Source organism: Petromyzon marinus, chromosome 35 (genome assembly GCF_048934315.1).
Source record: "Petromyzon marinus isolate PM22_M1 ecotype Great Lakes invasive population chromosome 35, UKy_Petmar_22M1.pri1.0, whole genome shotgun sequence".
Classification (NCBI taxonomy): Eukaryota; Metazoa; Chordata; class Hyperoartia; order Petromyzontiformes; family Petromyzontidae; genus Petromyzon; species Petromyzon marinus.
Window position 1 is genome coordinate 6937967 of NC_133701.1, and position 11892 is coordinate 6949858.

Here is an 11892-nt window from a genome sequence, read left to right on the forward strand (position 1 = left end):
GCAACAAAGAAAAAACAAAAAGATGAACAAGAAAACATCTTAAAGTGACTATGTGACTGTGCAAACAGAAAATCCAGGAAAAAAAACATCAAAATATTCCTGAAATAGCACCGTACATCAACGCTGTGTGCAAAAATCCCAGTGGGATGCAAGTCAAACAACAACAACAACCACAAGACAACTAAGATTAAAGCCATCAGTCTAACTCCGTACTACAACAAACAAACATGGTCAAACCAAAAAACTTTTCGAAATCACCAAAATAAAGCCATAAAAGCAATGTAACAGTGATCATAGGAACTGTAACCGAATTTTCACAATAAACGACATAAACAACATGTAACACCAAACCCTAGACTCCTAGAGCCATAGCTGGCTGCATAGGTGTCAAACCCATACGGGTTACCCCGTATTCTTGTACAGGGAAATTGAGTGGTCAGGTCCGTATCATCAAATCTTGTAGCTCAATTTTAACCCACTTCCCAATGTGGTATCGACTGCAAACTTGGTATACTTATGTCATACTGATGACAACACTATATTCTATCATTAAAAAAATGAAAACACTTTTTATATGTTATGTGTAAGCTTGGGTCTAATTGTCCACGCTCAACTAACGTTGGCTGTAAATCACCACGGTCCCCTTACGTTGTGGCAAGCTTCATAGTCCATAGTTCATTTATTAGGTATAGCCCTGTGAGCCATTCGGCTCTTGAATCGGGTGCAAACGCAACAAACAAAAAACATGAACAAGAAAACATCTTAAAGTGATTATGTGACTGTGCAAAAACAGAAAATACAGGAAAAAAATATCAAAATATTCCTAAAATAGCACCGTACACCAACGCTGTGTGCAATAATCCCAGTGGGATGCAAGTCAAACAACAACAACCACAAGACAACTAAGATTAAGGCCATCAGTCTAACTCCGTACTACAATAAACAAAAACATGGCCAAAACAAAAAAAAACTTTTCGAAATCACCAAAATAAAAGCCATAAATGCAATGTAACAGTGATCATAGGGACTGTGACCGAATTTTTAACATAAATACGTGTTTTTAAAAAGTATTTTAAATATTACTTATTTTTGACAATTTTTCTCCCATATGATGATCATACTTTGTCGGATGAACGTTGATATTTATAAGGCGCACGGGGTGAACAATAATGTCTGAATTGGTCTGTAATAAGCTAGGCACTGATAAGGGGTTGACAGGTATATAGGGGGGGGGGGTATATAATATTCGACGTTTCGAGCAATGGCCCTTATTCATAGCATATCAAATAATACAAAAATTAAAGTGTGATTTTTATTTTAATGACACGTTTTATGTGCCATGAAAAAGGGCAATTTCCCAAAACGTTGCCTATTTTATATTATTTTTAGGTAGTGTTTACAAACGGACGGATGTGCTGAGTTGTTTTTTTGTATGTATATTGAACTTCTTTCGCACCGTACGTAGCCAACCGCGCTCATCGGAGGTGCGGGGGAAGGACAACAAACTAAACACAAAAAAACTATATTCTTAGTTTTTTTCGGTAAAGTCACGTTGAAGGGAAACAACAAAATAATAAAAAAAATATATAAAACAATAAAAAATTCTCACGACGTTTCGAACATAACTCAAACGGTCATCTTCAGGTGTGTTGGTTTGCATAAATGTATTTTTAAACGGCGCATTTATTTATTTATAAAAACGTTAGCGCCACGCGCAACGATTTGGTAGTTTATTTAGGACTAGTCCATCTATATTCTGAAAAGAGGAGGGGGGAGACGAAATTTTTTATAATGTATGCTGTCTGAAAGCCACTGTAAGCGTGAACAATCAATTAAGACCTCAAATGGTTTATCAAATCTTTCCAATGATTGCTAAGATAGAATCCATCTTCTCGGTTGAAATTGTCTCTGTGCTTGTATATGTGGATAGCCTCATGAACGAATCTCTCATGGAAGCCAGATGGCTTACAAAGAACCTCTGTCTTGGAAAAGTCAATGGCATGTGAGCCTACTGAATTAGAACAATGATCTGCCACGGCCGAGGTGTTGGTCCTACCGTGTTTAAGGTCTGCTTTGTGTTCACGAATGCGGTCCGAGACATGGCGTTTGGTTTCTCCAATGTAACTACTACCACAGAGGCAACTTAGTTTGTAGACACCAGGGTATTGTATGTCCGGAATCACATCTTTTACAGATGGAACCAGATCACGGATTTTATGTAATGTGTTGAAACGGACCTGAATCTTGTGTTCATTCAAGATTTTGGAGATCTTTTTTGTGATCCCCGCAATGTAGGGTAAAGTGATGGTTTTGAAAGGCTCCTCAAGAGGGTTCTTCTTCATGGTTTGAGTGATAGCTTTGCGGATTGTATAGTCGGAGTAACCATTAGCCCTAAGAGCTTGGTGTACGTGCTTGAGTTCACTGCTTATGTGTTCCTGGTCGGATATGCATTGGGCTCTATGATACAGAGTCTTAATGAGATAATTCTTCTGTGATGGATGGTGGTGGGAATCCGGTTTCAGATAAGCATCTGTATGGGTAGCTTTCCTGTAGACAGAGTGGCTCATTGAACCATCAGGTCTCTTTTTAATTAGGACATCCAAAAAAGGTATCATCACTTTACCCTACATTGCGGGGATCACAAAAAAGATCTCCAAAATCTTGAATAAACACAAGATTCAGGTCCGTTTCAACACATTACATGAAATCCGTGATCTGGTTCCGTCTGTAAAAGATGTGATTCCGGACATACAATACCCTGGTGTCTACAAACTAAGTTGCCTCTGTGGTAGTAGTTACATTGGAGAAACCAAACGCCATGTCTCGGACCGCATTCGTGAACACAAAGCAGACCTTAAACACGGTAGGACCAACACCTCGGCCGTGGCAGATCATTGTTCTAATTCAGTAGGCTCACATGCCATTGACTTTTCCAAGACATAGGTTATTTGTAAGCCATCTGGCTTCCATGAGAGATTCGTTCATGAGGCTATCCACATATACAAGCACAGAGACAATTTCAAGCGAGAAGATGGATTCTATCTTAGCAATCATTGGAAAGATTTGATAAACCATTTCAGGTCTTAATTGATTGTTCACGCTTACAGTGGCTTTCAGACAGCATATATTATAAAACATTTCGTCTCCCCCCTCCTCTTTTCAGAATATAGATGGACTAGTCCTAAATAAACTGCCAAATCGTTGCGCGTGGCGCTAACGTTTTTATAAATAAATAAATGCGCCGTTTAAAAATAAATTTATGCAAACCAACACACCTGAAGATGACCGTTTGAGTTATGGTCGAAACGTCGTGAGAATTTTTTTATTGTTTTATATATTTAATTATGTTGTTGTTTCCCTTCAACGTGACTTTACCGAAAAAACTAAGAATATGAATTACTGCAGTCACGAAAGCTTTAAATCAAAACACAAAAAAACTGTTTAAAATAAATGCGCCAATTCCACCGCAGTACGGAATCACCAATTTTGTTTAAAAAAAAATAGACAAAGCAATGTCTGCTTTATATAGCCGTCTCTCCACGTAAAAAAAAAATAACCCAAAAGCGTTTCTCACACAAACCCCATCGGTCTCAGGGCCTTCTGGGAGTGTTATCATTTTAGCACCATTGATTGAGCACAAGCAATCCCTGGACACGTTGTCTCAAGGGCAGAGTCATGGCTGGTGAACTGCCGATGTTCTAGGTAAGGGCCCTCTCTATAAGACACGGGTCCTACCCAGCAAATGTTCAACGCTGGGCTAACGTCGGAATGTGGTTGGAACAGTTGGATCAACGTTCCAAGTTACTGGACATCTGTGAAAAAGAGCTTTACAGCTCATCGGATTCCTCCAGTATAAATAAGTACAGTGAGGGAAAAAAGTATTTGATCCCCTGCTGATTTTGTACGTTTGTCCACTGACAAAGAAATGATCAGTCTATAATTTTAATGGTAGGTGTATTTGAACAGTGAGAGACAGAATAACAACAACACAATCCAGAAAAACGCATGTCAAAAATGTTATAAATTGATTTGCATTTTAATGAGGGAAATAAGTATTTGACTCCCACTTAATCAGAAAGATTTCTGGCTCCTAGGTGTCTTTTATACAGGTAACGAGCCGAGATTAGCACACTCTTAAAGGGAGTGCTCCTAATCTCAGCTTGTTACCTGTATAAAAGACACCTGTCGACAGAAGCAATCAATCAGATTCCAAACTCTCCACCATGGCCAAGACCAAAGAGCTCTCCTCCAAAGAGCTCTCCTACACAAGGCTGGAATGGGCTACAAGACCATTGCCAAGCAGCTTGGTAAGAAGGTGATAACATATTTTAGCTCTTTCAGGTAAAGTCACGTTGAAGGGAAACAATAAAATAATAAAATATATATAAAACAATAAAAATTCTCACGACGTTTCGACCATAACACAAACGGTCGTCATCAGGTGTGTCGGTCGTGATAATTTTTATTGTTTTATATATATTATTATTTTATTGTTTCCCTTCAACGTGACTTTGCCGAAAGAGCTAAGAATATGAATGACTGCAGTCACGAAAGCTTTAAATCAAAACTCTTTATTTTATTTTAACTTGACATAAATCGTAACAATAGGGAATACAGGGCACAGCCTTCCACACAATTGAATTCAATATTATAGTTTGCACTGTTGTTTCCTGAGTGAGCTTATAGCAGTTTCTAATCTGCACGGTAATAATGAATGGCGACGGCCAGCAGGTTCCTGCAACCAAAGATTGCTGCTGGATTTTCTGGCTGTCTCACTGAAATGATGTTAAGAAAGGCAATTTTATTTTCTGTACCCTTAAAAATCATGCCTCTTATACAACTTAGAGTATGTTTGTTGAATTTATTTCGCACCGTACGTCGCCAACGATGCTTATCCGAGGTACAAGAGGACCACTGACCTTAATTGGCCTGCAAGCAACTTCGGCAGTTAACACTAACGTTTCATATGTACAATGTTGTGGAGCTTTGTTTTGTGTATTATTAATTCAATGTTGAATATGCAGTAGAATGTATGACTCATGCAAAGTGTATGTCCAAAGTAATGGTTGAATAGACATGCTCGAAAACGTCCAGTTCTTTTAACGTCCTCACGATGGTCCAATCTTCCACGCCTACCGATCAAGACAATTCTTGCAATTCACTTTACCTACTTTACATGTGAATGAATATGTGGGTAAACGTGAAAAGCTGGCCCAATTGTTTGAATCTATAATATTAGTCCTCCCTAAGTGGCAAAGACACCTTAGGTACATAAGTGCGTGGTAGTTGGCAGAGGCCAGTGCAGCACAAGCAGCTTGGTAAGAAGGTGATAACATATTTTAGCTCTTTCGGTAAAGTCACGTTGAAGGGAAACAATAAAATAATAAAATATATACAAACAAAAAAAATTCTCACGACGTTTCGACCATAACACAAACGGTCGTCATCAGGTGTGTCGGTTTGCATTAATTTATTTATTTTTAAACGGTGTATTTATTAATTTAAAAAAACGTCAGCGCCACGCGCAGCGATTTGGCAGTTTATTTAGAAGGACTAGTCCATCTATGTTCTGAAAAGAGGAGGGGGGAGACGAAAAATTAATGTATGCTGTCTGAAAGCCACTGAAAGCATGAACAATCAATTAAGACCTGAAATGGTTAATCAAATCTTTCCAATGATTGCTAAGCCAGAATCCATCTTCTCGGTTGAAATTGTCTCTATGCTTGTATATGTGGATAGCCTCATGAACGAATCTCTCATGGTAGCCAGATGGCTTTCAAAGAACCTCTGTCTTGGAAAAGTCAATGCCATGTGAGCCTACTGAATAATAACAATGATCTGCCACGGCCGAGATGTTGGTCCTACCGTGTTTAAGGTCTGCTTTGTGTTCACTAATGCGGTCCGAGACATGGCGTTTGGTTTCTCCAATGTAACTACTACAACAGAGGCAACTTAGTTTGTAGACACCAGGGTACTGTATGTCCGGAATCACATCTTTTACAGACGGAACCAGATCACGGATTTTATGTAATGTGTTGAAACGGACCTGGATTTTATGTTTATTCAAGATTTTGGAGATCTTTTTTGTGATCCCCACAACGTGACTTTACCGAAAGAGCTAAGAATATGAATTACTGCAGTCACGAAAGCTTTAAATCAAAGGTGACAACAGTTGGTGCGATTATTCGCAAATGGAAGGAACACAAAAGAACTGTCAATCTCCCTCGGCCTGGGGCTCCATGCAAGATCTCACCTCATGGAGTTGCAATGATCATGAGAACGGTGAGGATCAGCCCAGAACTACACGGGAGGATCTTGTCAATGATCTCAAGGGAGCTAAGACCATAGTCACCAAGACAACAATTGGTAACACTACGCCGTGAAGGACTGAAATCCTGCAGCGCCCGCAAGGTGCCCCTGCTCAAGAAAGCACATATACATGCCCGTCTGAAGTTTGCCACTGAACATCTGAATGATTCAGAGGACAACTGGGTGAAAGTGTTGTGGTCAGATGAGACCAAAATGGAGCTCTTTGGCATCAACTCAACTCGCCGTGTTTGGAGGAGGAGGAATGCTGCCTATGACCCCAAGAACACCATCCCCATCGTCAAACATGGAGGTGGAAACATTATGCTTTGGGGGTGTTTTCTGCTAAGGGGACAGTACAACTTCACCGCATCAAAGGGACGATGGACGGGGCCATGTACCGTCAAATCTTGGTAACCTCCTTCCCTCAGCCAGGGCATTGAAAATGGGTCGTGGATGGGTATTCCAGCATGACAATAACCCAAAACACACGGCCAAGGCAACAAAGGAGTGGCTCAAGAAGAAGCACATTAAGGTCCTGGAATGGCATAGCCAGTCTCCAGACCTTAATCCCATAGAAAATCTGTGGAGGGAGCTGAAGGTTCGAGTTGCCAAACGTCAGCCTCGAAACCTTAATGACTTGGAGATGATCTGCAAAGAAGAGTGGGACAAAATCCCTCCTGAGATGTGTGCAAACCTGGTGGCCAACTACAAGAAACGTCTGACCTCTGTGATTGCCAACAAGGGTTTTGCCACCAAGTACTAAGTCATGTTTTGTAGAGGGGTCAAATACTTATTTCCCTCATTAAAATGCAAATCAATTTATAACATTTTTGACATGCGTTTTTCTGGAATTTTTTGTTGTTTTTCTGTCTCTCACTGTTCAAATAAACCTACCATTAAAATTATAGACTGATCATTTCTTTGTCAGTGGGAAAACGTACAAAATCAGCAGGGGATCAAATACTTTTTTCCCTCACTGTATTCTGATGACTGGGTATAGTTCGCACCTCCGATCAGCACCGTTACCTCCGATTAGCACGGTTGGCTACATCCTGTGCGAAATAAGTTCAACATCCATGCATAATTATAATATGAATAACAGAAGAGACAAGCAAACACATTCCTGCGAAGGGAGCTGGTAGGAACGTTGGGTTGCTCGGTCAATGGCCAGGGTGAGCGGCGGGACCACGTGGTGTATTCCGCAAATATGCCCGACTGTGAGGGCAGGCACAAGTCGGCGTGAGTAGGTTAAACATTGAGTTTTATAAGGACACCACGGGGTGACCAGCCCCTCCCCACCCAGCCGCTCCCCACCCAGCCCCTCCCCACCCACCCAGCCCCTCCCCACCCTCCCTCCCCACCCAGCCCCTCCCCACCCTGCCCACCCAGCCCCTCCCCACCCTCCCCTCTCCACCCAGCCCCACCCCTCCCATTTTTGGATGCACGATGGACGGAAACAATAATCCCCTGTGGGCTGGTGGTGTAACCAGGAGGTTCTTACCAGTATCAAAATGTTTCATTCATATGTCTGTCTCTGCGCATACAAGTTTCGTACACAACCCATTCGACCAACATACGTCTGGGAGTGCATAATTGCAGCCTGGCCGCTAATGAGCGTGTATAAAACACACATCTAAAGAATCTTAAATCGCATTTACAACTGGATCACTAGTCACCAGACACGATCTCATCACCCACTCCTCTGGCCTTCTAAATCAACTCCAATGGCTTTCATTTAAACAACGCGTCTTCTACAGAGTCGCTGTCCTGTCTGCTACAAAGCACACAAAGATCCCCCGTATTGTCATTACAAACTGCTGGGGCAAGTGCTGTTAGCGCACAGATGAAGGCCGGAACGGCACGCGAAGGGGGTGGGTAACCAGCACCACGCCCGGTCGCCTTTGTCTCCCTAGTGGCGATGTATACACACCGCACCATGTACTAATTTTGAGGCTGGGTAAACCATTCATTGTCTTTTCCATCTCTCAACCTCCGATGTTCGTCAAGCCCGTGTCTCGAACCAGACAATGCGAACGGCGCTGCTCCGGTTGCCTGGAATTCCCTCCCTTCGCTCTCACTGCATCACACATCGGCGTCGTCTTCCTTCCTGTCAGGAGTGTAATACTTTACTCTCCCTCCTCTGCTTAGTGTATTCTCCCGCGCTCCTGAATATATACTTTAAAGTTCAACGTGTGCGCAGCACAAATCTTATTAACGAATGAATGAGAAAACCGCGTGTCAAAACCGAACCAGCGTTTGCGTGTAGTCATTCAATGTTGCTGATATTTTTGGGGTCTTGCTGCCCTGAATATAAAGCCCACAGTACACATAGCTTTAGCCCATTGGGAACATGGCTAGAACTATCACCACTCACAATCGGCTATTTATACAACACACCAATGCGTCATCCCGCGTGACTGTATGACTCTGTGGCGCGTTTAATTGTGGCACATGGGTGCATGGATAGGGGGGGGGGTGTAGCAGCACTTCTGTGGTTATTTTTGGATACACCGAGGGTCCTAACTTATTATTTTCGTCGTAAACATCTGTCTTTCCTGGGATAGTGGAAAACACACGTGCGTATATATTTCAAGCTGAACCTTAATTGCTCCTCCAACACCAGGGAGTGTGCTTGGAATTATACGACAGTATATGGAAATAAACCTTGAAATTTAGATGAATTAGAATTCATATTCCTTGGGTCTTTCGGTAAAGCCACGTAGATAAAAAAATAATAACAATATCACGACGTTTCGATCGCGACACAAGCAATCGCCATCAGGTGAAAAATAAAGCGGGAGAGCTGCTGAGGCAGGAAAAAAAATTTGGCCATATATTTTTTTCTTGTGTTGCGATCGAAACATCGTGATATAGTTATTTTAATCGTTGTATTATTTTTCTATCTACGTGGCTTTACCGAAAGACCCAACGAATATGAATTCCTACAATCACGAAAGCTTTAAGTCAAGATATGAACAAGAATGTTTAGTGATTGAGCGCGCATTTCCACAAACAGGGACTCGACTGGCTTTGCAACGCAAACGAGAGATACAAAACATCCAGGCAAAAAAGGGAACATTTTGAGACTGATCACATACAAAATGACAACAAATGTAACACATCACACAATGGGACCACACAAAATGGGGCACAAAAGCAATCAAAGTCAAAATAACTGAGGTTCTGTAACAAGATGGATGAAAAGGCCAGTCTAATCCACTACCACATCGTCACTCAGGCATCTACAGTCTCACAAGCCCCCACATCGTATCAAACACAGGCCCCAAGGAAGCCTCCAACTACCACGTTGTCTCAAAGATAGGCCTCAAGAGTTGCCATACTACCATAGCTCTCAGAAAGACCCTGGGAGAGTCCGATGCTCTCTCAGGCAGCCCCCCCCCCCCCCCCCCCCCCAGGAAATCGGGCAGACCAGTCTTCAAACCCAACTCAAAACAAACAATCGAGCAAAATCGCTGAAGAAAGCCAAAGAAAATGGCGACAGGGAAGATATTTGGGTGAACGAGCTGGAAAGGGTCTCGACATTGAGCAGGTTTGATGCAAGGGGAGAGTGGTAACAAAGAAATGTATTAAATTACCATAATAATTAATGATAACACAGGATTAAAATTATGTCAATGTAAGCAGTGCATGTAATTCCACATACTGACCATCCTAACCATACAAAGTGAGTTGACAGAGGAAAGGGCAGATGCAGTCACCCAACATTGATCCTGCGCATCACCATCATTGTTATCAGCCATGATCGATTCACTGCTGGATTAAAGGCCTCCCTAAGCTATTGCCATCTCTCGCAGTCCTGCTAATATTTACCAAAACATTCTTAAAGATGGAAACGGAGGTTGTGATGGGTGGGCCACGTGTCTATCATGCAGGTTAACAAGACAGAAACCAAGGTGAAGAACTTAAGCCAGATTTGTTGGGATATTATAAGTGCTGACCTTTGAGGTTAGATGATTACTGTGCAACAACGGAAGGGTTGAACAGAAATAGGCGATGGCGAGGTGTGGCGGCATCAACCATTTGTGGCCATCATTGAGAGGAGGAGGCTGCGATGAGTGGGGCACGTATGTAAGTTGGGGGAGGGCAAGTTACCACGCCAGGCATTGGAATGGAACCTAGAGTCATCTAACTAAGTCCAAGCCCAAAAGCCAGGTGGGAGTGAGACTGGAAGAACGGTCGTTGAGCCACCTCTCGACAGTGTAACAAGGGGATTTTCTGAAAATCGACGAAAGTGGTGATGAGACCATACGAGTGGACCCTGCAGTTTGTCAAATGTGAAAGAACTGTAAGTCTCATGGATTTTTTATTTCCTGAACACATTCATTCCATGTTTATTATTGATAAACAGTAGTTAGCATGGACATTATATATTTTTATCCTGACACCAGGTGTCTGGTTGACTTAGGGGTCAGAGCACAGTGATAGTGCTGCTGAGGGCCTTGGTTAAAATCCAGGTTTCAGATACCTGCGATTAGACCTTGTTTTCAAGTGTAAAGGTTTTATTATCTCCGCCGATTCACAAATGACTGCATATATACACAAATAAACGCTACCACATTTAATATAGTGTTTCGCCTATCTTGGCTACGAAAGTCTCTCTATAGCGGGACACGTGGGGCAATGTAGTGCCCCCTGTGTGTAGAGACAACAAATGACTTGAAGGGAATCTCAGAAGTCGTTCTGTGATGTCTACTTCTTCGTGCATTATGGGCATCTTGTCTTAGGTCACCATGAAAAAAAAAAATCAGCAAATGTGACTGACAGCAGCAGTGATGCAGAACTGCGGAGCGGTTTCATCATAATTAAGACTCATCGGCACAGTATAATAAAATAATTATGTAGGTCCCACCGAGATTTGAACTCGGATCGCAGGATTCAGAGTCCTGAGTGCTAACCATTACACCATGGAACCGCCACGCCTTTGAACAATCGTCATTTACAGATGAGTGCCGTTCTCTGCTACGGGGCGCTACAATTGTTCTGTGAGAGTCGTCTCTGGACACTCCCTCTTACTATACCATCACGCCGATGGCACACGTACAGCCCTTTGTTTATCGATCCACTGCTGGATGAGGGGCCTCCCCACGCCGCGCAGGTTGTTGGGTTACTTCACCATGCTTCACCACGCTGCTCAGTGCGTGCTGATGGGGGCGGTAAGTACAGACGTTGGAGCATAGAAGTACACTGCAACAAATTGTGTCGGTGCACTGCGACTCTGCGGTACACAAGGCAGCATATAGCCCCATAACGCCTCTCACACCGAGGCAGTTGGCTCATTCAAGCGCAAGCCAGGCGTACCCTTGGCTTATCTTCCAAGATCTGACGAGATCGAGCGCGTTCGTGAATTAGGGAACAGTGCGACAATGATGAGAGAACACACGCGGGCAGGTTCGTGTCGCAATCATTCAAACTGCGAAGGAAAGTTCAAATGGGCTTGAGCAGGGCACGACATGGTCAGTAACGGTGGGCATCTGGCCGATGGTCAAGAATAATGACGGAGTGGCGGAAGTCGCGTAAGGGGCCGTCCATAAATGACGTCACGCACCTAAGGAGGGGGGGGGG

The 11892-nt window shown here is 42.8% G+C and overlaps 1 non-coding gene across 1 annotated transcript; it reads right to left on the reverse strand.

Moving 5' to 3' along the window:
• Nucleotides 1-11170: 11170 nt before the first annotated feature.
• Nucleotides 11171-11242, reverse strand: TRNAQ-CUG (transfer RNA glutamine (anticodon CUG)). Its single transcript has one exon. It is a non-coding gene; the product is annotated as a tRNA-Gln (tRNA).
• Between the last annotated feature and the right edge of the window lie 650 nt (nucleotides 11243-11892).